Source organism: Carcharodon carcharias, chromosome 3 (assembly GCF_017639515.1).
Source record: "Carcharodon carcharias isolate sCarCar2 chromosome 3, sCarCar2.pri, whole genome shotgun sequence".
Taxonomy (NCBI): domain Eukaryota; kingdom Metazoa; phylum Chordata; class Chondrichthyes; order Lamniformes; family Lamnidae; genus Carcharodon; species Carcharodon carcharias.
In genome coordinates this window covers 159,905,608-159,932,308 of record NC_054469.1, presented here as the reverse complement: position 1 = coordinate 159,932,308, position 26,701 = coordinate 159,905,608, and the positions used below count along the sequence as shown (strand labels likewise).

The window sequence follows — 26,701 nt, the reverse complement described above, 5'->3', positions numbered from 1 at the left end:
CCATTTTTAGGAATAGAAATAATGTCAAATTGATTTTGCAGCAATTGTCTTACTACTAAAAGTATATATGGATTCCTAAATGGTAATCTTTGCTGCTTGTTATAAGCTTGTATATGTACTTGGTAGGAAGTATGTACCTCTGTTTCGAGGGTGTCATCTTTCAAACTTCATTCTGTAATATGTGTTTTATGAAACTTTTTTTGAATAAATGAACTGAAAATATACACAAGACAGAGGTAAGTGCCTTCAGGTAATGTTTTATAAGTTATTATGAGCTTTGGCATTGATAAGATGACACAATCCATTGGAATGCCAATCTGCAACACCTGCATAGTAATGGATTGCAAGTTTGATTTTCCCATGTCTCTGAGTTGACAATCTCAGCTTTGTTTGGTTTTCTAGAACAGTATGTTGAGGAGTCGACTAGAGGACAGGCTATTTTATATCTAGTATTATGTAATGAAAAAAGGCTAATTAATAATCTTGTTGTAAAAGAACCTTTAGGGATGAGTGACCATAATATGTTAGAATTTTACATAATGGGTAGAATTTCCCCCCCGTCATGCGCGGTTGTGTGGGGGTGGGCACGGGCCCAATTGGCGCCCCCAATCGGATCTACTCTGCCATTTTATGTTGGCGGGCCAATTAAGGCCCATCCAGTGTGACACGCACCCAGAAGTGCTGTGCACTTTCTGTGTGGGTGGGAGGGGGCGTTCCCTGTGGCGGGAGTGCGCGCTTTTGTGCATGTGCGCGAAAGAGCGCAGAAATCTCCCTGAGGCACCAATGTGCCTCAGGGAGATTAGTTTCATTTATGAAACATTGATTAAAGGTAAACAAAAATTTTAGACCTGTCCCCTCATGTGAAACTGTCACATGAGCTGGGACATGTCCATTAATTTTATTAAAAACTTTTAAAACACTTTAAAAATGTTCAATGAAACCTCATCCCGCCTACGGATGAGGTTCCATGAAAAATGCAAAGGTCATCTGAGCTCGTCACCTGCCCGCCAACCTTAAGGTTGGAAGGGCAGCTCAATTTATTAGTTTAATTGATATTTAAATGGCCTAATAGGCCTATGACAGTTCGGTGGATGCACAGCTGACTCAGCTGCGCCAGCAAAGCTGAAAATCCAAATGACGCGCGGTGATGTCGGGATGCACACCCGACATCACTGCGCGCCACTTTACACCCACCCCTGCTTGCCGAGCCGAAGATTCTGCCCTGTGTTTGAAAGTGAGGTAGTTCACTCTGAAGCAAGGGTGTTAAAGTTGAATCAAGGAAATTATGAAGGCTTGAGGGACAAATTGGCTGAGGTGGATTGGGAAAATACATTAAAAGGTATGACTGTACATAGGCAATGGATAGTCTTCAAAGAGTTATTACATAACTTACAGCACCTATACGTTCCTTCAAGATGCAAAAACCCTAAAAAGTCAGTCAACCGTGGCTGAAAAAGAAGTTAAGGATTGTATAAGGTTAAAAGAAAAGGCTTATAAAGTTGCCAGAAGTAGTAGTAAATCTGAGGATTAGGAGGTTTTTAGAATACAGAAAAGGAAGGCCAAGAAACTGATAAAGAAAGGGAGAATAGAATATGAATGCAATCTCGCAAAAAACATAAAAACAGACTGTAAAATCCTCTGTAGGTATGTAAAAAGTAAGTGTTCGGCTAAGACAAATGTGGGTCCGTTGAAGATAGAGTCAGGAGAATTCATAATGGGGAATAGAGAAATGACGGAGAAGCTAAATGATTACTTTGTGCCTATTTTCACTGAAGAAGATACAGAAAACCACCCAGATTTCAAGATCCAAGGGATTAGGGAGAATGAGGAGTTTAAGGAAATTAGCGTAAGTTAGAAGGCTGTATTGGAGAAATTAATGGGACTGAAAGTTGATAAGTCCCCGGGATACTCTGCATCCCAGAGTGTTGAAAGAGGTTGCTATAGGGATAGTGGATGCATTGGTGATCATCCAAAATTCTATAGATTCTGGAATGGTTCCTGAAGATTGGAAGATAGCAAATGTCACCCCACTATTTAAGATGTGAGGGAGAGAGAAAAAAATGGCGGGCTGCGTTCCCCACCATTGGATGTCAGGAATCTCACTATAATACACCTACATTATCAGGAAAAAGCCAGCCCGCCGCAATCATCCTCCCTCCCGTTGGATCATCTGCGTGTTTCACAATAGCATATATAAGGTGTGCACTTGTCGGGCTGCACTTTGAGGGGAACTCGAAGGTGAGTACACGGTTGCGGACTGCCTGTCCAGGTTATCTGTTGGACTTCAAGGTTGAGGGATGGTGGCAAGTGCTGCCCTGCAGTTGTGGTGACTTAGGGGTAGGGGCAAGGGCTGCCTTGCGGTTGAAGGTAGTGCACAAACACGCGTGGGGTGGGGGGGAGAAAAGTGGCCACGCATTTGGGAAACCTTGTATAAAGCAACCATTCCTTTGCAGCTGGGAAAATTCAGACACAGCCACATTGACATGCGTGGAGTCGGGCCTCTAGCTTATCTGCCCACTCAAGCAACGCAGAGGCTTGAAAGTGCAACCAAGTGCTCCAGAGCTTTTCACCCCTTGGGCACAGACTGCAAACTAATGAGCATTTTAATGGACTGCAGAACAGTTGGATGACTGGGTAAATTGTACAATCTCTTTGCTAAAGCTGGCCATTGGAGCAATCACTGGTGGAGTGTTATGACACAGCAGATGGTAAATGTTGAGCTGCTGAAATCCCAGAGGGAAACTTGAAAGAGCTGCCACAACTGTTTTGCAATTTGTATTTTTATTTTGAGATGTGTGCCTTGAATTCAGTAGTAATAGGTCCATTGATTCTGAGAAGTTTTTTTTTTACAAAACTAAATTAAACATTTATTAATAAAAGAAATGATTTTAAGCACATACAGAGGTCTACAAATTACTACTATAATAACTCCAAAATCCCCTAATTAACCTAGCTCCCAGTTACACCTCCGTTAAGGCAACAGTAAAACAACTTAAATTTCAACACACCCAGGCAGAGCACACAATACCCTGGTCAGTGATATTTAAAATGGATTCTCTTAACTTTGGTTCCTGGAGATAGCAGCTTGGTACATAGAGGCTGGAGATTTTCATACTTGTTGGATCTTAGAATGCCTTCTTCCTCACACATAACCTCATCCCCTTTATACACGTTTCCCCCTTTTTAATGTAAATCCCATTGTTTCAATATGTCTTTGCAACTTTACTTTTTCCATAATATAAATCTTTCATAGTACTCATATTATCAGTAATCTTTGGGAAAAATAAACACACTGTTTGGCTTAGCCTCTGTTGGCTAGGTGTAACACCTTACCATCTCTTTGAAAATCACTACTAAGTTTTAGCTAAAAATTCAAATGTTCTTCACCCCTCCCATTTTAAAACTTCAGCCATGTTTATGTATTTAGCACTTCAAGCCTAGTTTCCCTTCTGATACACCAAAGCACCCAGACCAGCTGTCTGTAATTTAGTTGAACCCCCCCACAGACACACCTACACCCACATTAATCCAAAAACCACTATTAACCTACCCTTACAATAAATTACAATAATATTATGAAAATTATTATATTTTCATGACAAGAGGCGCTCACAGAAGAGAGCGACTGGGGTGCCTGGCTGCACAGAGAGAGGAGCAGCACCCTTTGGAAGAAGGGGCAGCTGGGGGTCCACACACACTACTGAAGAGCCACAGCAAGCCATCATTGGTCGATGCCCAGCTAGACCCAGGGTCTATAGACCCTGCCTTTCATTCTTGCAGATGACTGACAACCAGTGTTGCCGAAGACTGTGCATGTTTAGGGAACTGGTCAGTCACATCTGCTGGCTGCTGCAGGATTAGGTGCCATGGGTAAATGGAGGGCATCCACTGCCAGTGGCCATGAAAGTGACAGCGGCACTCAATTTTTTATGCCAGTGGCTCCTTTCAGGGCTCCACAGGCGACCTCACAAGCCGCCACCCACAAATGCACCCATGAGGTCACGGATGCCGTCTTCATAAGGGCTCACAGCTTTGTGCATTTCGCCTGGGACCAAGAGAGCCAGGATGCAAGAACAATTTGATTTGCTCAGGTCTTGGGTTTCCCACAGGTGCAGAGTGCGATCAACTGCACTCATCTGGCACTCAGATCGACATTGCAACAAGGGGTCAACTATGTCAACCACAAGGGCTTCCATTTGCTAAATGTGCGGCTAGTGTGCGATAACCACAAACATATCCTGCATACAGGGAGTGTCCCGGCTCCTATATTTTCAGTCAGTCACAGATCCCTGACATCTTGCGGGGTCCACAGAGGCTTCAGGTTGGCTCCTAGAGGACAAGGGCTACCCGCAGAGGACATGGCTGATGACACCCATGCAGTGGCCTCAGACTGCAGCAGAGCGAAGGTATAATGAGGCTCATGCTGCAACTCGCAACTTGGTGGAGCAGACCATCGGGATGCTGAAAATGAGATTTTCTGGTGGAGATTCACTGGTGGAGCCGTGCAATATAGTCCACAGTGGGTGTCACGCATCATCACCGTCTGCTGCGCCCTTTACACCTGGCACTGCGATGGGGAGAGGAGCTGGCTGAGGAGGAAATGCAAGAGCTGGAGGTCTCCTCTGATGAGGAGGAAGATGGTGATGAAGGCGAGGAAGTCCTTGAAGGCTAGGATGATGGCAATGAGGCCTTCGCACTGGTTAGACAAGGCAGGTGCTTGGGAGGCCCTCATAGCTGCTAGAGAATGATGACGACATGCAGTGTGGAGACACCATGGATCCTCACATTGCACCTATGAACACGACTCCAATATAGCTTATGGCAACACACGTACCCTCTGTGATATTGCTCCTGTCATTGAGATGCAGTGGACGCCCTAACAGTCACTGGATTCCAGGAGGATGATGACAACATGCAGTGAGGAAGCTCCATAGATCTTCAGTTAGCCTCTGAGACTATCTGACTCCTGGCTGACCGAGGGCAGCTCGCCTGCACTTGGTGATCAGGGTCATTTCATGGAGACACAGCGATGAAACTTTAAAAGCACCTGATCCTTTGCCTGCCTTCAGCAGCAGTGTCACTGGTCACAGATGCTGAAGAGATGGGGGCCAGCCCCACCTTAAAGGTGCTGAGAGCACACAAAGAGAATGACGGAACTCTGTAACGCCTGCCCACAACATTCTGGCAGCAATGACAAACAACATCGAAGTGCAGGCATCAGTGAGTAACACCCATGCCCGTACCCGTCTCCTTAACTTTCCTAACCTTGCCGCTACTTATTGGTGCTCCCCCAGATATCCACAGCAGAGGTGGAGGCAGCCTGCTGACTGCAAAGCTCTGTTGTCTGTGATGATCTTGGCAGGCATCCTGTGGAGGGCTGAGACCTGGAGGGTCCCAGCCTGCTTTTGAGATCCTGCTGTGTGGCAGTGGCAACCCCCTCAGCCTGTGGAGCTGGAGCTGCTGCGGTCACAGGAAGAGGGGTTTCGGATGGACCGGACACTCCTGGAGTCACCCTGACGGTACACCTGCTGATCCTCCTCCCTATGCATGCTCGAGAGCCCCTGGCTGACTCCTTGAGGAGGAAATGAAACTGGAGTGAGATCGGACTGCCCCACACCCCTCTCGCATACACACCATTGGAGGCCAACTATGGCATCAGCGATGAAGTTCAGTCCGCGCAGCAGTGCAGGACCAATATCTTGGACAAGGTCTCCATGGCGGCCACCATCCTCCCAGTGTTGACCTCAGTTCATTGGCCTGCCAGCGCTATCACCTCAGACTGAAGGCAGAGGGCCTCTTCCATCGTGCCTTACAATCTGAGGAGTGCAGCGGACATCCCTTCCTGATGGTCCTGAGTTCCAGCAACTCTGACATGATCGACTCCAGAGGCTCGTCATTTGATTTGGATTCAGTAAATTTCTGGCCTCCAGCAGTCCTCCATGTCCTGGGAACTCCCTGCAACCACCTGCTACTCTAAAGCTAGGTCCCACCGAGGTGTGTGCCTCTGCCACTGTAACGGGACATCAGGGAGGGTTTCACTGGATTCCTCTCCTGAGCTTCCCTCGGGGCTTGATTGGTGGCCCTGGGTCATGGTCTCTCTTGGTTGTTTCCCAGTTGTGAAAGCAAGGGGAGATAATTAGTGCATGGCAGTGGCCTGTGAAACAGGACACATCACTCACAGCACAGTTGTCTGATGGATGTTGCGCTGCTGGATCCTCATTTTGTAGAGCATCACCAACCTCGCCGTCAGCACAGGAATGGTCCCGATTGTTGCCAGCCGGCTGGTTGGCTCTGTTTTCAAAGTCCATGAGGAGCTTGGCTTCAGGCATTCCTCCACCAGTCTGTGACCTCTCCCTCTTGTGTGCCAGCTTGTCCTGCATGAATAGAGACAGAGAGAGCACAAGCAGGACACCTGCCAGGACAGATGATAAGTATGCCTGGCATTTGTGGGTGATGAGTGATCCCATGGATGGGATGAGGACAAAGAATGTGTGTGTGAGAGAATGAATGGTGATGTTCCTTGAACTGGCAGTGAGTGAGGGCCCTGTGGATGTGTGATGGGTTTGTGAATGTATAAGTTGAGAGTGACTAGGTGAATGACTTAGCCTGGCGGAACAGAGGAGATCATTCATCCTCTTTCAGCACTGGGTGGTTGTCCTTTTTTGGAGGGTGTTGGCACTGACCACCACTGCCACCACCTCCCAAGCCGGATTGTTGATATTGCTGCCCATCCTGTGGCCAGAGCAGGGATAGAGGACATCACGGTGAGCCTCCACTGCGTCCAAAAGGTGCTCGAGGAACGTATAATTGAACTTGGGTCTGCAGTCTTCTTGCCTTTCAGGGCCATATCTTCCATGCAGCAGTCCTGGGCTGGAAACATTGAGAGGTATGTGCGTGGCTGCAATTTAAATATGGCGTTCACCGTGATGCAGTGGCAAGGTGATGACATAGCGGGCGAATGAAAAACTGCCCACCATGAAAAAGGTGTTTTCCTGGAATGCATAATTAATGTGGCGGGTTTGGGACAATACAGCATCAGAACCGCCATTGCGGCCCACCCACTACTGTAAGTCTAGGACGATTCCCCTCTAAGTCCAGGAACCGGAGGCCCAGGTACGTTCAGGGAGTCCCAGGGCAGGGAGGGTAGGGAAGGCCTGGGCGAAGTGTGTGATTGGGGTCTTGGGGGAGAGGCCAGGGGCAGGGAAGGGAGGTCTGAAGGCTGCCAGACTTTAATGGTGTAAGGCATGCCCAGAAGGGGGCTTCTGATGGAGGCGCCTTCCCAACCCCGGCCTTCCCGCCCGGGATGTAACTTCAATGTATTTCAGGCTTTCCCCATGGAGGCTCAATCTCCCTACCAGCCGAAAAATTAAAGCTGGGCAGGAAACAGCCCTTAAGTGGCCATTGATTGTCTACTTAAGGGCCTCAATTGGGGTGGGTGCAGGCTTCCTGTTTGAGGCCTTGCCTACCCCAGCTTAAAGTCCTTGTGAGGTCAGGGCAGGCAGGAACCCAGAGAGAATCCCATCCCTTCAATTCCCCACCCCAACCCGCCTAAAAACCCATTGGTGGGAGTGGGGGGAGGCATAAAATTCACAGCATAATTAATGTTTCAGGCCAATGACCTCTGATATAGGAATTGGAAAAGTTAATCAAATTTGCTTCCAATTTCCACCCAACTCCCAGGTTCACATGCTTGGTCCATCTCTGACTCTCCCTTCCCTTCTTTGTCTTCTCTTTCTCCATTTCTGGCAATAGCCTATCATTCATTATAAGTGGTCTGACTCTCACAGCTAGAAATACAATTTAGGAGCAGAGGAGGATCATCTGAGTGGATTTCTTGAATGGACAGTATTTAACATGTTTTCTCATGAGATGATAACATAATATCATTTTGGTATATGACGGCTAACCCTTCAAGAATGAGAGAATGATTTAACAAAGAAATTAAGAATTTTTGCTCTTCAGATTTTTTCTACACTCACCACTTCATCTAAACCCATTCTTCTGCTCATACTAGCTACTTTTAATATTATTGTTTTTCAAGTATGGCAGAAGACTCAACTTTTTGACTACTCTCAAAGACTTTTTGTCTAAACCACTGCTTTCCTCTCTTTGTGATTACTTTAATATTGTACCCTCTTTCTTGCTGATCAGCAAAATAACAATACCTGTCACTTATATAATGCTTTCAATGGCCTTCAGCATCCCAAAGAGGCTCACAGCCAGTGAAGCACTTCTGGCATGTAGTGGTAATTGTTGAGTAGGAAATGTGGTAGTCAATTCTTCATGTGATCCTACAACAGCAAAGAGATAAATGTCCAATTTTTCATAATATTAAGGCAACTGATTAATCCTTTGCGATGATCGCCATGGCCATGAACGTAAACCAAAATAACCAAATTTACTGAATGAACCCCAAAGGAAGAAATTACCAACAAGATTCCACTTTTTGTAGCTTTTACTTTAACAGGAATCAGAACCAACACAAATTATACATGAATTAACAGGCAACCGGTATTCAAATAAAAATGAAAATTTCACTTTCATTGGAGACCCAACAAAGATACATCTTACGCAACCACAAGCACCCGCAACACTCCCCACACCATGTGCAATTGCACAGCCTTTCCAACTCAGCCTCTGGTATGGATCATCTCTCACATACGGACATACAAATTAGGTGAAGGATTCGGCCAATTGGTCCCTCAAGCCTCCTTTGCCATTTGATAAGATCATGGCTGATCTGATTGTGGCCTCAATGTCAATTTCCCTCCTACCCCCTACACCCTTTGACACCCTTGTGAATCAATAATCTGTCTAACTCAGCCTTAAAAAAATTTAATGACCCTACTTCCACTGCGCTCTGGGGAAGACAATTCCACAGGCAAAGGCCCCATGGGAGGAAAGAATTCTCCTCATCTCCCTCTTAAGTGGGAGACCCTTTACTTTTAAAGTGTCCCTGGTTCTAATCTCTTTCACAAGGGTAAAATCCTCTCAGCATCCACCCTGTCAATTCCCCTTAAGATCTTATATGTTTCAATAAGATCACCTCTCATTCTTCTAAACTCCAAAGGATACAGGTCCAACCTGTGCATCCTTTCCTCATCAGATAACCCTCTCATCCCAGGAATCAGTCGAGTGAACTTTCTCTGAACTACTTCTAATGCAAGTAAGGAAACCAAAACTGTACACAGCACTCCACATGCAGTCTCACCAATGCTCTATCCAATTGTTGCAAAACTTTCCTACTTCTATATTCCATTCCACTTGCAATAAAGGACAACATTCCATTTGCCTTCTTCATCACCTGCTGTACATGCATACTAACTTTTTGTGAGTCATGTACCAAAACACCGAGATCCCTCATATGGCCAAGTTTTGCAATCTTTCTCCATTTAAATATTATACGGTTTTTCTATTCTTCCTGCCAAAATGGATGAGTTCACATTTTCCCACATTATATTACATCTGCCAATTTTTTGCCTATTCACTTAAGCTATCTAAATCCCTCTGTAAACTCTTTATGTCTTCCTCAGAATTTACTTTCCTATCTATCTTTGTGTCATCTGCAAATTTAGTAATCATACATTTGGTCGCTTCATACAAATCATTTATGTATATAGTAAATAATTGAGGCTGTGGCATTGATCCTTATGGCACTCCACTGGTTACAACTTTCAATGAGAAGTGAGTCCAGAAATAAAAGTTAAAAAGATATACAAATCAGTCTTTGGCTGGTCCATGAGGAGTAGATGATGAAATGTTGTGGCTGTTAAACTGTATGTTTCGGGTGGAGCTGACTCGGGGCAGTTGAGCAGTTGGTTTGGAGATTCTTGGTTCTGCAGGTTAGATGAAAGGAGTTGCCCTGTTTCCTTCTTGACTGTGGCTTTGCTGATTTGTGACTTGCTCCCACAAATCAGAGAGAGATTTTTTATTACCTGCAATTGATGCCTGGTTGAAGTTCTTCAGCTGTGATCATCACAGCACACCCTCACACAGCACACACTAGAACAACAGACTAGCACACAGAGACCAAGGTTTTACTTGGCTTTAAAACCTTTTCTTGTGTATTACTGGAAGGGAAAAAAACAAACATATCTTTCACCCCGATCTGCTTCCTTTTCAACTCACATCATGTCCACAATCTGGGATATAACCAAAGGAGATGGTAATCAGCCTTCATTATCTCCACAACCACAAGAGATTACAGTTCAGTTTTTGCATTGTGTCTTTTCCTTTGAAGTGTCTCTGTCTGAAGTAGGACTTGACACCTTTCTAGGTATGATATTCTGTTATCTGGACTCGTTGATCAAGTGCAATCCACATAGGAATTTCCAGTAAGTGGTTACTTTACAGACTCATCCAGCTTTTGCTTGTATATCCTTTTCTTTAAAAAAAGACACGTCTTACTTAAAAGTTATTTATGTCCATAAGTAATTCGGAGCTATGATCCATGGTCATGACAATATCATATCTCCTTACCTGATATGGCAAGCACCACATCCTGGCCAGAAATGTGCACATGCTTCCTGCCCAACTGTACTAACTTGACAGAGCAGACAGGTTTCCACAGAAAAACGGAGCTTTTTTAGGTGCTACATGCTCAATCAGGGTGGTCATCAGGAAGCCCCACCCCCTGCTTAAGGCTCATCAGTTGGAGCCTCCAAGGATATCACATGACCCTTGATAGAGAGCAGGAGAGACTATACTTTCAGTTATTACATTCCCCCACTTTAGTTTATTTACCGTTTCTATTAAGAAGGAACATTTGAATATACAACAATATATACATATATACAACTTCAGGAGATTAAAGATTCAGTCTCTGAGATTCATTAACAGGATCGACACAATCAGGAACTGCAGCAATTCTGGGTTTGGCAACTCTACAGAGACATTGGGAATGTCTATTTTAGGTTGATCTGTCACCTCAGGAATTGATGGTTCGATGTTAATCACAGGCAGAATAGTTAGTTGTTGGAATGTCTCTTTATCCTGAATATGGTCCACGTGTTTTTGAATAATTCTATGTTCCAATTGCATTTGGAAAGATAGTGGACCAGTCTCTGAGCCAAAGGTTCCAAGAACCCAACAAGATCCACTTCCAAAATTTCACACGAATATGTCTCCCATACTGAATGTGCAAGCTTTGCTGTGAATATCGTGATTCAGTTTTTGATTATTCTGACTCCTCTCTACCTTTCCCTCTAAATCTGGAAACACCAGACTTAACCTTGTATGTAGGCAGCGTTTCATCAATAATTCAGATGGTGTTGAACCCGTAATCGAATGTGACATTGTACCATACCTGAGAAGAAAATGGGGAAGTGAAATTTCTAGTGTACATTCTGATAACCTCTTCATACCAGACTTGAAATTTGGATAGCACTCTCAGCTAAAAACCATTTGATGTGAAATGGTAAGAGGCTGTTCTAATATGCCTGATTCTATTCAGATTCATGAATTTCTGAAACTCTGTGCTGGTAAAGGCTGTACCGTTATCAGAAACAACAATTTCAAGGTATGCTAAAACAATGATGCAGCTTGTCGATAGTTGCACTCGATGTTGGTAATTTGACTTCATATACATCCATCCATTTAGAATGTACATCTGCAACCAACAAAAACATGATCCCTAAGAATGGCCCTACATAATCAGTACGCAGTTTAACCCAGGGTCGACCAGGCCACTCCCACAGATGCAGGGGAGCTGAAACAGGCAACTTCTGCTGTTGCTGACAATGGACAGAGTGCTTGACCATGCTTTCAATGTCACTGTCAATGCCTGGCTACTAGGCCAGGCTTTGCGCAAGGATTTTCAACTTTGATAAAGCAGCAAACCAATATGGTTGAGTTAAAAAATACAGTAGAACCTGAAGTTGCTGACAACGACATTTGTATCACGTAACCACTTTAAAAACCAAACCTACCACAGTCACAATCTAAGTTAATGGGAAGCCACTAATAACGGAGGTGGAGATGGGAGCCTTAACGACGGTGGTGCAAGAGCACACATTCAAATACCTTAATGAAGATACCCAGCCACTAAACCTGGAGCAAACAACTGCTAAATTAAAGACATACACTGGAGAATCTATTCGGGTAAAGGGCATCGCCACAGTACCAGTGCCTTGTAGGCAACAGACATCCCAGAGCTACCTGTGATAATAGTGAAAGGAGAAGGACGCAGTCTTCCAAACCGAGGCTGGTTACAGAAAATCAAGCTCAACTGGTCTGAGATATTTCAGCTGAAAACAGGAGAAGTTCCTGAACTGCCAAAGAAATATGGCAATGCATTTCGGGACAAGTTATGGAAGTTAAAAGCTAGCAAGCAAAAAATATGTAGATCCTCAAGTAACACCACATTTTATTAATGCCAAACCTATGCGTGATGCATTGAAGGGGAAGGTGGATGCAGAACTTTGCCAGTTAGAAAAGCTGGGCATCATCCAGCTTGTCCAATTCTCAGAATGGGCAGCACCCATAGTTCCAATGGTTAAGCCTGACCAAACCATATGCATTTGTGAGGACTATAAATTGACCGTAAACAAGGCAGCCAAACTAGATAGGTATCCCATTCCAAGGGTAAATGACTTATATGCAAAGCTGGCTGGAGGCAAATCCTGTACAAAATTGGATATGAGCCATGCCTACCAACAATTAGCACTGGATAGCACGTCTAGAGAATACGTGACTATTAACACACACAAGGGTCTTTATCAGCACACTCATCTACCCTTTGGAGTATTGTCTGCATGTCCAATCTTCGAAAGAACAATGGAGAGTCTTTTGCAAGGACTTCTCCGAGTATTAGTAAACCTAGATGATGTTCTGATCACAGGGTCGACCGAAACTGAGCACTTGGCCAACCTGGAGGAGGTGTTAAGAAGGTTCATGGAAGCCAGCATGTGATTAAAGAAGGAAAAATGCACATTTCAAGTGCCAGAAGTTATTTACCTGGGTCACAGGGTGGATGCCATGGGTTTGCTCCCAGTAGAAGAGAAGTTCAGATAATAAAAGCTGCACCCTCACCGTCCAATGTAACCAAACTCAGGTCCTTCCTGGGTATGATCACTTCTTACTTAACATATCAATGTGTTGGTACCATTGCACTTGTTGGTCGTGGAATTCACAACAGAAAGAAGCCTTTGTGAAAGTAAAGAAACTGTTACATTTATTGAGTTTATTGGTACACTACAACCCATCAAAAGAGTTGGTATTAACATGTGATGCCTCTCCTTATGGTGTAAGAGCCATGTTATCACATAGAATGGAAGATGGATCAGAAACGCCCATTGGCTATGTCTCCACAGCTGAGAAGGGTTATTCCTAGCTAGAAAAGGAAGGTTTATGGGTATTCAGAGGAAAGAAATCCCCCCGCCTGCATGGATGACATTTCACCATTATGTCAGCCCATAAACCATTAATGGGCTTATTCAGTGAGGATAAGGATATTCTGCCAATACTATTATCATGAATTCAATGTTGGACTTTGATATTATCTGTGTATGAGTATACTTTTATGTCCCATCCTGGCTTACAATAGCAAATGCGGACGCAGTCAGTCATCTCACATTACAAGATAGCATAGCACGTGCTCCTGTGCCACAAGAAGTGCTGTTAGATTTGAAATTCTTGGATTATTCACCTGTGATTAGAGATTGGACGAACAGTAATCCAACCTTGTCGAAAGTCAGAGATCTTGTTTTGCAAGGATGGTCAAATTTGCCTGTGTAAATGCTGAGTTGTTCAAATATGAAAGGGAAACTTGAAACAACTGCTACAACTTGTTGTGCAATTTTTATAAATTTTGAGATACGTGCCCTGAATTCAGTAGTAATAACTCTTATAGTAGTAGTAATAACTCTTATAGGTTTTTACAGAACTAAATTACACATTTATTAAAAGAAATGACTTTAAATACATACATAGATCTACAAATTACTACTATGATCATTTCTAAATCCTCTAATTAATCTAACTCCCAGTTATACTTTTGTTAAGGCAACAGTAAGACACATAGATTTCAAAAGGTCCAGGCAAAGAAACATAATACCCTGAACAAGTTGACTTCCAAGTGAGTTTTCTGAACTTCAGTCCTTTGAAGGCAGCAGCTTGGGGCATCGATGCTGAAGGCTTTTTACACACCTGTAAGATCTTAAAAATTCCTTCCCTTACACACAGCCCTTGCTCCTGCTTAATATATATCTTTCTCTTTGAATGCAAATACCCCTTGTTTCACTATGTCTTTGGACTTTATCTCCCTGATAATAAAACCCTCTCATAGCACTGAGTTTTACCAATAATCTTTGGAAAAAATAAACACACCATTTATAAATTTCAGCTGGCTAGGTGACACATTTCACTCCTCCTTCAAAAACAATCTAGTCTGGTTTATTTCAAAATGCAAATGTTCCCTCAACACCTATGTTTCTAAACTTCCCTGTTTATCTAATTAACATTTCAAACCTAACCTCTTCTTAGATCAAATCACCCAAACCAGCTGCCTCTAATTCAATTAAATCTCTCACAGACACATATAGACACATCCCACTCTTACTCTATTTTACAATAAATTCCAATAACATTATGAGAATTATTATACCTTCTTGACAGCCTGCATCAGAAGAGTTAAGACCATTGCATGCCAGAAAAACAGAGTTAAGCTGTCAAGATGAAATTTTGTTGTGGAGATCAAGAATTGTAGTCCCTTCACAAGGTAGAGAACCACTCTTGACAGAGCTTCACAGTGCTCAGGCATATCAAAGTTGAAAATCCTTGCGCAAAGCCTGGCCTAGTAGCCAGGCATTGACAGTGACATTGAAAGCATGGTCAAGCACTCTGTCCATTGTCAGCAACAACAGAAGTTGCCTGTTTCAGCTCCCCTGCATCTGTGGGAGTGGCCTGGTCGACCCTGGGTTAAACTGCGTACTGATTATGTAGGGCCATTCTTAGGGATCATGTTTTTGTTGGTTGCAGATGTACATTCTAAATGGATGGATGTATATGAAGTCAAATTACCAACATCGAGTGCAACTATCGACAAGCTGCATCATTGTTTTAGCATACCTTGAAATTGTTGTTTCTGATAACGGTACAGCCTTTACCAGCACAGAGTTTCAGAAATTCATGAATCTGAATAGAATCAGGCATATTAGAACAGCCTCTTACCATTTCACATCAAATGGTTTTTAGCTGAGAGTGCTATCCAAATTTCAAGTCTGGTATGAAGAGGTTATCAGAATGTACACTAGAAATTTCACTACCCCATTTTCTTCTCAGTTATGGTACAATGTCACATTCGACTACGGGTTCAACACCATCTGAATTATTGATGAAACACTGCCTACATACAAGGTTAAGTCTGGTGTTTCCAGATTTAGAGGGAAAGGTAGAGAGGAGTCAGAATAATCAAAAATTGAATCACGATATTCACAGCAAAGCTCGCACATTCAGTATGGGAGACATATTCGTGTGAAATTTTGGAAGTGGATCTTATTGGGTTCCTGGAACCTTTGTCTCAGAGACTGGTCCACTATCTTTCCAAATGCAATTGGAACATAGAATTATTCGTAAACACGTGGACCATATTCAGGATAGAGAGACATTCCAACAATTAACTATTCTGCCTGTGATTAATGTCGAACCATCAATTCCTGAGGTGACAGATCAACCTAAAATAGACATTCCCAATGCCTCTGTAGAGTTGCCAAACTCAGAATTGCTGCAGTTCCTCATCGTGACGATCCTGTTAATGAATCTCAAGTGGTAGAGATATGCTGCTCTAGCCGCATAAGGAGAGCACCTCAGAGACTGAATCTTTAATCTCCTGAAGTTGTATATATGTATATATTGTTAGATATTCAGATGTTCCCTGTTAATAGAAACGGTAAATAACCTAAAGTGGGGGAATGTAATATCTGAAAGTATAGTCTCTCCTGCTCTCTATCAAGGGTCATGTGATGTCCTTGGAGGCTCCAACCGATGAGCCTTAAGCAGGGGGTGGGGCTTCCTGATGACAACCCTGATTGAGCATGTAGCACCTAAAAAAGCTCCGTTTTTTGTGGAAACCTGTCTGCTCTGTCAAGTTAGTACAGTTGGGAAGGAAGCATATGCACATTTTTGGCCAGGATGTGGTGCTTGCCATATTTGGTAAGGAAATATGATATTGTCATGACTATGGATCATAGCTCCGAATTACTTATGGACATATAGAACTTTTAAGTAAGACATGTTTTTTTTTAAAGAAAAGAATATACAAGCAAAAGCTGGCTGAGTCTGTAAAGTAACCACTTACTGGAAAATTCCTATGTGGATTGCACTTGATCAATGAGCCCAGATAACAGAATGTCATACCTAGAAAGGTGTCAAGGCCTACTTCAGACAGAGACACTTCAAAGGAAAAGACACAATGCAAAAACTGAACTGTAATCTCTTGTGGTTGTGGAGATAATGAAGGCTGATTACCATCTCAGCAGAAACCATCTCCTATAGTTATATCCCAGATTGTGGACATGATGTGAGTTGAAAAGGAAGCAGATCTAGGTGAAAGATATGTTTTTTCCCTTCCAGTAATACACAAGAAAAGGTGTTAAAAGCCAACTAAAACCTTGGTCTCTGTGTGCTAGTCTGTTGTTCTAGTGTGTGCTGTGTGAGGGTGTGCTGTGATGATCACAGCTGAAGAACTTCAACTCGGCATCAAATGCAGGTAAAAAAAAAAATCTCTCTCTGATTTGTGGGAGCAAGTCACAAATCAGCAAAGCCACAGTCAAGAAGGAAACAGGGCAACTCCTTTCATCTGACCTGCAGAACCAAGAATCTTCAAACCAACTGCTCACCTGCCCCAAACCCGAAACATACAGTTTAACAGCCGCAACATTTCATTATCTACTCCTCATGGACCAGCCAAAGACTGATTCGTATATCTTTTTAACTTTTATTTCTGGACTCACTTTTCATTCCTAATCTGTGTGTATGTGTGTTGCGTTTTTATTTATTTTTTTCTCATGTTTTAGTAAGTAATAAACTCAGTCATTCTTTAGCTCAAGAAGGCCTGGTTAATGGGCTCCCTTTAAAACATAAGTGTATTTGGACTGGGAAAAGGTATCCATCAAGGAAGGGATCTTTTTAAAATTAACCTTGTTGCAAACAACTATGGGGGTTGAACATAGAAGGGGAAACAATTCACCCCTCCTCACCCGGAAGTATAACAATTTGGGGTACCTTATCTGGGATCATAATAAACTGGGGGAACCTCACCTGGGAACCGGTTATAACAATATGCATCTTTCACCCATGTCTGAAACAGGTTAAGAATGAGTTAGGCTCTTTGGATGTGCAAATACTTAGCCTAATGCCTTTTTGAGGCCCCCTCTCCAAAGCTTAGATTGTCCTGATATGGCTGGTGGTAATGCCAGCTCCATTCAGGCCAACCCCTGATCTCCCAGCCCCAGTCCCCAATCTCCCACTCTCCAGACCCCCAATGATACCAGCCCCAACCCTATCTCCAGGAGCTGAAACCAATCTGATCCAACCCCGTTTTGACCCATCTCCAGCCCTGAATTCAGACAATTCTGGGCCTGGGGCCTACAATTCCGGGCCCTGTAAACTTGACCACACTGTTTGCACTCAAGGAAACCTGGGTGAAGGATCACCTCCTAGGTCTAGCCAAGAAGTAAAGTCAGTTAATCATGAATATGGAATCTGGGGGAAAAGGAAGAGATTGGTCTTTCCCAAGACCCACATTGCCAACATTTGAGACTTGATCACTGATCCCCTGATCCACAATCTCCCTTGTTCCTAACCCCCGATCTCTCTTGCTCCTGATCCCTGAACCCATTCACTCCTGACCCCACTCACTCCTGTCCCTGATGTCTCTCATTCATGACCCATGATTTCCCTGGCCCCTGACCTCTGATGTCCCTCACTCCCAACTGCTGATCTATCCTGATCCTGAACCCAATCTCTGAACCAAACCACAACCCAAACCAACCTCTAGAACTGATCCCAGCTTCCAGAACCAAACACAGCCAAACCCCTGCCACCCCCATCCCCCCAATTCAGGACATTACCAACAGCTGGAAACCCTTACCTTGCAACAGCCAGTTTTTGCACAGCTGTTAGCTCCAATTGTGCTTTATTATAATTGGGCATGAAGTCTAATACCTGGGCTGCCTCATCACGTACACCTGTGTACCAAAACTCAAGCAGACAACGCATTCACATTGACCAGGTGGTTATACTCCTGTTATCAATGGTCACCTTTACTTTGGAAAATACAGCAATGCTGGGCCATTTAGCAGTAGTATCATTGTTACATTCTTATACAGTGTGTGGATGAATGTGCTAACAATCTGAGCCAATGTCTAGGTCACCATCTGCCACATGTGTGGTCAGCACAATGGTTGATATCTCAAGTGAATAAAAAGGCAGAATCCTTGAAGGGAATGCTGACCTTGATTGCCACTGGCCTTCTCTATGTTGGCTACAAGTGTTCTTGCAGCTGACGTATAGCTGTATGAAGTGGTGCTGATTATCCTTGGTCATTGTCAGGTAAGAATACAGGTTCTGCAGAGCTTGGCCTGAATAGCCAAGTGGACCCCAAGATCAAGAGTTCAAATCTCACAATGGCAAACTATGAAATAATGTAACTTCATCTGAAACAGATGGAAACGTGTTTGTACTCGAAAGAGTTACAGGTTCTGCAGGTTGATTGTATAATGGAGGGGCCCAGCTGTGAAGCCTTCTGATGGATCTGACATGTCGTCTTTCATCTTGGACCATTTCAATGATGAAGTAGTGCAATTTTGGCATGTAAAGAGTAACCCCAGCATTCATTTTCAGATGACCTGCTGCTGGCTAACATTAGATATCTTATCTCATCCTGAGCTGGGGTATTGTTATAATCCCCTTTTCTCTGTTTCAGTTAAAGAGCACTTAACAGAGATGTTTCAAGCAAATTAGTAGAACATTTTGCAGGGTGCTCTGATCTCTGCAGTAGAAATGCAAACATGTGTGCAATTATAGCAAGCACTCTGCCAGGAGGACTAGTTAGTAAAATCTACCCTAATATTCAACATTTTTTTTGTTTCCAAGGAAACATTCTGACTATTGTCTGGATACAAAAATTGAGCAGAAAACAAAATAAGCCAGAGAAACAGGAATGAGCACAGAAGGATAGCCTCAGAGGGGAAAAAAAACAGTTGATCAGTTTTAGTTTTGAAACATAAATATCCTTTTTTTACATTTCTATAATTGTCCCCATTCTATTGCATAAAACATTTATGCTTTGAAAGTTGAAAAGCACTCATTGGATAAGAATGAAAATAATGTGAATAATGATTTTCGGTAGCAAGAATGAAAGTGCTTTCTTTTTTATTATTTATTGCATTCAAGCATTAAAATACATAAAAAAGGAACAAACATAATGGTGTGTAGACTCTGAGCCTCCCAGCGTTGGATCTGGGGGGTTCCCCAAAGATGTGCTGGGGAATAACTCTGGTAGGTTCCCAGGTGAGGGTTGCGTGGCAATTGCCCAGAAGTACACACTTCCTCTGGACAATTGTGCTGCAAAAATGTGGCTTAAATTGCAAACTTCAGATGGTTCCGGCAGAGTTATGCCAATAGTTACCCAGAAAAAATTAGAAGAGTTAAAACTTCTAACTTCTGGGTAACTATTGTAAAGACCATGATTGATTCCCCTCACAGGACTTCCCCAGAGCCCCAACCTCCCGAGGGGACTCCACCACCCCCGACTAACTGCACCCCCTAAGGTATTCCGCACGCACTAACCACCCCCCCCCCCCCACCCCCCCACCACCACCATGGGATTCTGCCCGCCCTTACGGGATTCCTCACTTGACACCACCCCACAAATCAACACCTCATTCCCCCCCATGTCCGACCCACACCCCCTCGAAATTCCAGCCCTCCACAGCCTCCTGAGTGTCCAACACCCCCAACCCATCCCTATGACTGACCACTCCAGCCCCCCAGATGTCCGAAACTCAGCCACCAAAATATCCAGAGCCCGCCTTCTTCCAATGTCCAAATCCCCCACCCCCTCCAGATGTCCGACCCCCACCCCTCCAAACCCCTCAATGTCTGACCCCCGCCCCCCCTATCTGGATAATCATAGAGTCATAGAGATCCACAGCACAGAAAAAGGCCATTCGGCCCATCAAGTCTGCACCGGTCAAACAAGTACCTAATTATTCTAATCCCATTTTCCAGCACTTGGCCCATAGCCTTGTATGCCATGGCATTGCAAGTGCACATCCAAGTATTTCTCAAATGTTATGTGGGTTTCTGCCTCTACCATCCTTTCAGGCCGTGAGTTCCAGATTCCCACCACCTTCTGAGAGAAAACATTCTTCCTCACATCCTCTCTAAACCTCCTGCCCCTGACCTTAAATCTATGCCCCCTGGTTACTGATCCCTCCACCAAGGGGAAAGGTTCCTTCCTGTCTACCCTATCTATGCCCCTCACAATTTTATACATCTCAATCCTGTCCCCCCTCAATCTCCTCTGCTCCAGGGAAAATAACCCCAGTCTATGCAATCTCTCCTCATAATTAAAACTCTCCAGCCCAGGCAACATCCTGGTAAATGTCCTCTGCACTCTCTCTAGTGCAATTACATCCTTCCTATAATGCGGATTCCAGAACTGCATGCAATATTCCAGCTGTGGCCTAATCAACATTTTATACAGTTCCAGCATAACCTCCCTGCTCTTATATCCGATGCCTCAGCTAATAAAGGCAAGTATACCATATGCCTTCTTAACCACCTGATCTACCTGTCCCGCTATCTTAGGGGACTAGTGGACATGCACGCCAAGGTCCTTGGGAGTTCCCAGGGTCCTACCATTCATTGTGCATTCCCGTGCCTTGTTTGTCCTGCCCAAGTGCATCACCTCACACTTATCTGATTAAATTCCATTTGCCACTGATCAGCCCATCTGACCAGCCCGTCTATTTCCTCCTGTAATCTAAGGCTATCCTCCTCACTATTTACCACCCCACCAATTTTAGTGTCATCTGCGAACTTACTGATCAACCCACCTATATTCAAGTCTACATCATTTATATATACCACGAACAGCAAGGGAATCAACACCGATCCCTGTGGAACCCCACTTGGACACAGGCATCCAGTCACAAAAGCCCCCCTTGACCATCACCCTCTGCTTCCTGCCACTCAGCCAATTCTGGATCCAATTTGCCAAATTGCCTTGGATCCCATGGGCTCTTACCTTCATTATCAGTCTCCCATGCGGGACCTAATCAAAAGCCTTGCTGAAGTCCAAGTAGACTACATCAAATGCATTGCCCTCATGTACACACCTGGTCACCTCTTCGAAAAATTCAATCATATTGGTCAGACATGACCTCCCCTTAACAAAACCATGCTGACTGTTGTTGATTAATCCCTGCCTCTCCAAGTGTATATTAATACTGTTCCTCAGAATTGCTTCCAATGGTTTAGCCACCACTGAGGTTAGACAGACTGGCCTGTAGTTCCCTGGTTTCTCTCTTCCTCCCTTCTTGAATAACGATACCACATTGGCTGTCCTCCAGTCCTCTGGCACCTCTCCTGTGGCCAGACAGATATTGAAAATTATTGCCAACGCCCCTGTTATCTCCTCCCTTTCCTCACTCAGCGGCCTGGGATACATTTCAACTGGAAGATTTATCTACTGTTAAGCTACCAGGCCACTTAGAACCTCCTCCCTTTCTATGCTAATTTCTTTAATTATATCACTTTCCTTCTGCATGATTTCCACACCCATGTTGTCCCTCTCACTTGTGAATACCGACACAAAGTATTCATTTAGAACCCTACTATGTCTTCCAGCTCCACACACAAGTTACCACTATGGCCCTTAATGGGCCCTACTCTTTCTTTAGATATCCCCGTACTCTTAGTGTACTTGTAAAATAACTTTGGATTTTCCTTTATTCTACCTGCCAATGTTTCTTCATGCCCCTTTTTTGCTCTCCTTTTTAAGTTCCTCCTACACATTCTATACTCCTCTAGGGCTTCTGCTGTTTTGAGCCCTTGGTCTCTGCCATAGGCCTCCCTTTTTCTCTTTATCCAATACTGTATTTCCCTCGACATCTAGGATTCCCTGGATTTGTTGGTCCCACCCTTTGTCTTTACTGTAATATGTTGGCCCTGTACTCTCCCTATTTCCTTCTTGAATGAGTCCTACTGCTCTGATGCAGATTTACCTAAAAGTGGATGCTTCCAGCCCACTTTGGCCAAATCGTATTTGATCTTATTAAAACCGGCCTTCCCCCAATTTAGAACTCTGATTTCTGGCCCACCCTTGACCTTTTCCAGAACAACCTTGAATCTAACAGAGTTATGATCACTATCTGCAAAATGCTCCCCCATTGATATCTCTACCTCTTGCTGGGCTTTATTCCCTAAAATTAAGTCAAGGACCGCCCCCCTCTCTTGTAGGACCTTCTATGTACTCACTTAAAAGGCTCTCCTGGATGCATTTTAAGAATTCCACTCCCTTTAAACCTATCACACTATGACTAACCCAGTTAATGTTGGGGAAGTTGAAATCCCCCCCTATTACTACCCTATTATTTTTACACTTCTTTGAAATTTGCCTATATATTTGCTCTTCTATTTCTCTCTGACTGTTTTGGGGGTCTATAGTACACTCCCAGCAATGTGATTGCTCCTTTTTTGTTTTTCAGTTCTACCCATAAGGCTTCATTTGAGGAGCGTTCTAAGATGTCATCCCTCCTTACTGCTGTAATTGATTCCTTGATCAATATTGCGATACCCCTTCCTCTTTTACCTCCTTCCCTGTCTCACCTGAAGACCCTATCTCCTGGAATGTTGAGCTGCCAATCCTGCCCCTCTCTCAACGATGTCTCTGTGACAGCAATGACATCATACTTCCATGTGTTAATCTGTGCCCTCAACTCATCTGCCTTATTTGTCAGACTCATTGCATTAAAATAAATACCATCCAACCTTGCCAAACTCCCTTGTCCCTTAACTGGCCTATATTTTGTATGCCTTCTAGACTCACTTGCTCTCTCTTCTAATTTTGGCTATGCATCGCCCCATGCTGAACCTCCTCTCAGGATCCCATCTCTCTGCCAAGTTAGTGTGAACCCTCCCCAATAGCACTAGCAAACCTCCCCACAAGGATATTTCCATTCTGGTTCAGGTGCAACCCATCCGCCTTGTACAGGTCCCAATGCCCCAGAAATCTAAAGCCCTCCCTCCTGCACCATCTCTCGAGCCACACCTTCATCTGGACTAATCTCCTATTTCCATACTCACTAGCGTGTGACACCAGAAGTAATCCAGAGATTACTATCTTTGAGGTCCTGTTTTTTAATCTGTTTCCCAGCTCCCTAAATTCTGCTTGCTGGACCTCATCCCTCTTAATACCTATGTCCTTGGTACCACGGTCTTTGTCTTTTTTTCCTCCCTGTTTAGAATGCCCTGTAGCTGTTCAGTGGCGTCCTTGACCCTGGCACTAGGGAGGCAACATACCATCCTGGAGTCACATCTATGGCTGCAGAAACACCTGTCTGTTCCCCTTACTATCGGGTCTCCTACCATTATTGCTCTTCCCCTCATTTTCCTGTTCCCTTGTGTAGCTGAGCCACTCACAGAACCATGAACGTCTCTGCACTCCCCAGGGGACCCATCACTCTCACTGTTTTCCAACATAGAAAAACGGTTCTCAAGTGAGATGCATCCTGGGGATTTCCTGACTACCTGTCTGACACCGTCCTTCTAACTGATGCTCACCCATTCCCACTCTGTCTGCACTTCCGTAAGCGGTGGGGTGACCACGTCTAAAAACGTGCTATCCACGAAACTCTCAGCCTCGCCGATGCACCTCAGTGCCTCCAGCTGCTGCCCAAGCTGCAAAACTTGCAGCTCAAGTAGCTGCAGCTGGTGGCACTTCCTGCACTTGTGGTCAGTCAGAGCACAAAGAGCATCTCGGGGTTCCCACATGTTGCAGGTGATACATAATACGGGACTGAGCTGCCCTGCCATGCCTCCAGTTGAAAGAAAACCCTTATTTTAAGTTAAATACAGTAAAAAAAAAGTTAAATTATTTATGTAGTTTAAATAAAAACTTGAACCCTTACCTTTCCTTAGCTTAATCTTTTTTAAACTGGAGAAAAACACTTACCCACTACTCAGCAATCAGCTCTCACCTTTGCGCTGATGTCACTTTTTGAAGTTTCCCCACATTCTCGCTGGTTCTGATCTCTCTGTCGCTCTCTCGTGATGTCACTCTTGTTAATTTCAACAAGAACTGACTGCAGGGCACACTTCCCAGACTGCTTCACCATGATGCTGACTGCAGGACACTCTTCCCAAGCTGCTTCACCGTGATGCTGACTGCAGGACACTCTTCGTAGACTGCTTCACCGTGATGCTGACTGCAGGACACTCTTCCCAGATTGCTTCACCACAATGCTGACTGCAGGACACTATTCCCAGACTGCTTCACCACGATGCTGACTGCAGTACACTCTTCCCAGACTGCTTCACCATGATGCTGAATGCAGGACACTTCCCAATCCCTCCGCCCCCTCCCGAATGTCTGAACCCACCAGCTCCCACCAAATGTCTAACACCCCCATCCCCTTCCCAAATTTCCTATCCCCCCCAACCCTCCTGATATCTGAGCCGCCAACCCCCACGTATGTCCAACCTACTGCACCCCTCCCGATGTCCGACCCCCAGCCCTCCTGATGTCCGACCCTCCCGCAACCCCATGAATGTCTGGACCGCTGCACCCCTCTTGAAATCTGATCCCCCAAATATCTGACCTCCCCAACCCCCCAAATGTCTAGCCCACTGCACCCCCTCCCGATGTCTGACCCCATCCCCGCTTGACCTTCAAACACCCCCACCTCTCAAACCCTTTTCATTTGCCTTAGGCACTTACCTTCTCCCTAGCCTGTCAATTTCAATGGGTCCTTTAAACTTCCCTGCTTTATGGAGCTCATGCAGTAAAAAATGGGGTGTGCCCCCCTTCAATTCAACGGTGGTGGACTTTGACGCTGGACTTAAGAGACAGCTGTGCTGCTTGGATCTTGCCCAGCCTGAGGTGGGAGGCTGAAGCGAGACAGGCACTGAAGAAAATTTATGTTGGTAAGTGGACACAGAGTGGCAATTCGACACTGATTGCCAGTCTGAGGAAGTTACGGCCCAATATGTCACTTGCTTTATCGGAACTGCAGTCTTATCCAATGCCTGTTGCTATGACACAGCAGTTGGTAAAGACTGAGTTATTTAAAATCCCAGAGGGAAACCTTAAACAACTGTCATAACCTATATTTTCAATTGGTACGTTTGAGATGCAACTCTGAGTTGAGAAATGAAACCACCAAGCCTCCAGAGGTTTTTATATAAATTAAATTAAACATTTATTAATTTTACAAGGTATTAAACACATACACATCTACAAATTGCTACCATAATAATCATTAGACAAATCCCCAAATTAATCACTCATTGGTAATCTTCCCCAAGGCAACAATAACCCATAGGGCAGAATTTTGCCCTCAGTTGGCAGGCGGGCCCCACGGGCAGCTGAACTCTGCCACGGAAGCGGACCCCGCCGCCATTTTCAGTGGGTGGGCTAATTAAGGCCCGCCCAGCGGCCTTCCCGACAGGAAGCGCTATGCACTTCCTGTGCAGGGGTGGGGGAGAGAATCCCCATCTATCAAAGTGCGCTTTTTGAGACTAAGTGCTGTCTTCGGGAGATGAGTGAAAGTGTTACAAAGTTAAAAAATAAAAATTTTTAAAAATTATTAACATATCCCCCTCGTGACAATGTCACACGTGATGGGACATGTTAATAAATATCACATAAAATTTATTAAACATTTTTAAAGCGGACATGAATCCTCATCCCGCCAGTGGATATGGTTTTATGTATTAACAGAAGCCCGCTGGGCTCCTGGCCTGCCCGGCAGCCTTAAGTTTGGGTGGGCAGGGTCTTTAATTATCTTAATTACCTTGTCAATGGCCTCGATTGGCCATTGACAGGTTGGCGGGCGGACAGCTGATTTCGCTGTCTGCCCACATTCCTAAGGATTTAAATGGGGATTCCTCCCGACATCATCCCACGTCATTTTCCCGTGAGCAGACCCCGCCCCCAAATCGCCAACGGGAAAATTCAGGCCATAGAATTAAACAGACACCAGGCAAAGCACATTTTATCTTACGAATTCAAAATGAGGTCGCTTGCACTTTGTTTCCTTTGCAGATAGTTGTAGGCTTACAGGCGGTTTAGATCTCACATGCCTCTGACTTCCACACAAAAAAACTTTTTTGTATATACCTAGCCTTCCCTTTGAATGCAAATTCTCATTGTATCATCAGGCCCATTGAACTCCACCTCTTCTAACAATAAAACCCCTTTTATAATACCAATTTGATTAGTAATATAAACATATTGTTTGGTGTCTGCTAGCTAGGTGCAAGAATTCACCCCCAGTCTTTGAATGTTCTATTCAACAAAATGCAATTGCACCCTTTACCCCTTACTGTTTACATCTCAAAACTATTATACATCAAAGATGACCCAGATGAGCTGTCTTTAATCTAATTAACACGCACACACTCTCACCCACAGACACAGACCCTACTACAAGCCCAATTTAAAATAATTTCCAATAACGTTATATACTTTAATATC

The 26,701-nt window shown here is 44.2% G+C and overlaps 1 protein-coding gene across 1 annotated transcript in view; it reads left to right on the top strand.

The window, feature by feature from the left end:
* Positions 1-26,701, top strand: part of LOC121276246 (adenylate cyclase type 2-like) — a 504,535-nt gene that overhangs the window by 284,445 nt on the left and 193,389 nt on the right. The window lies entirely within an intron of this gene.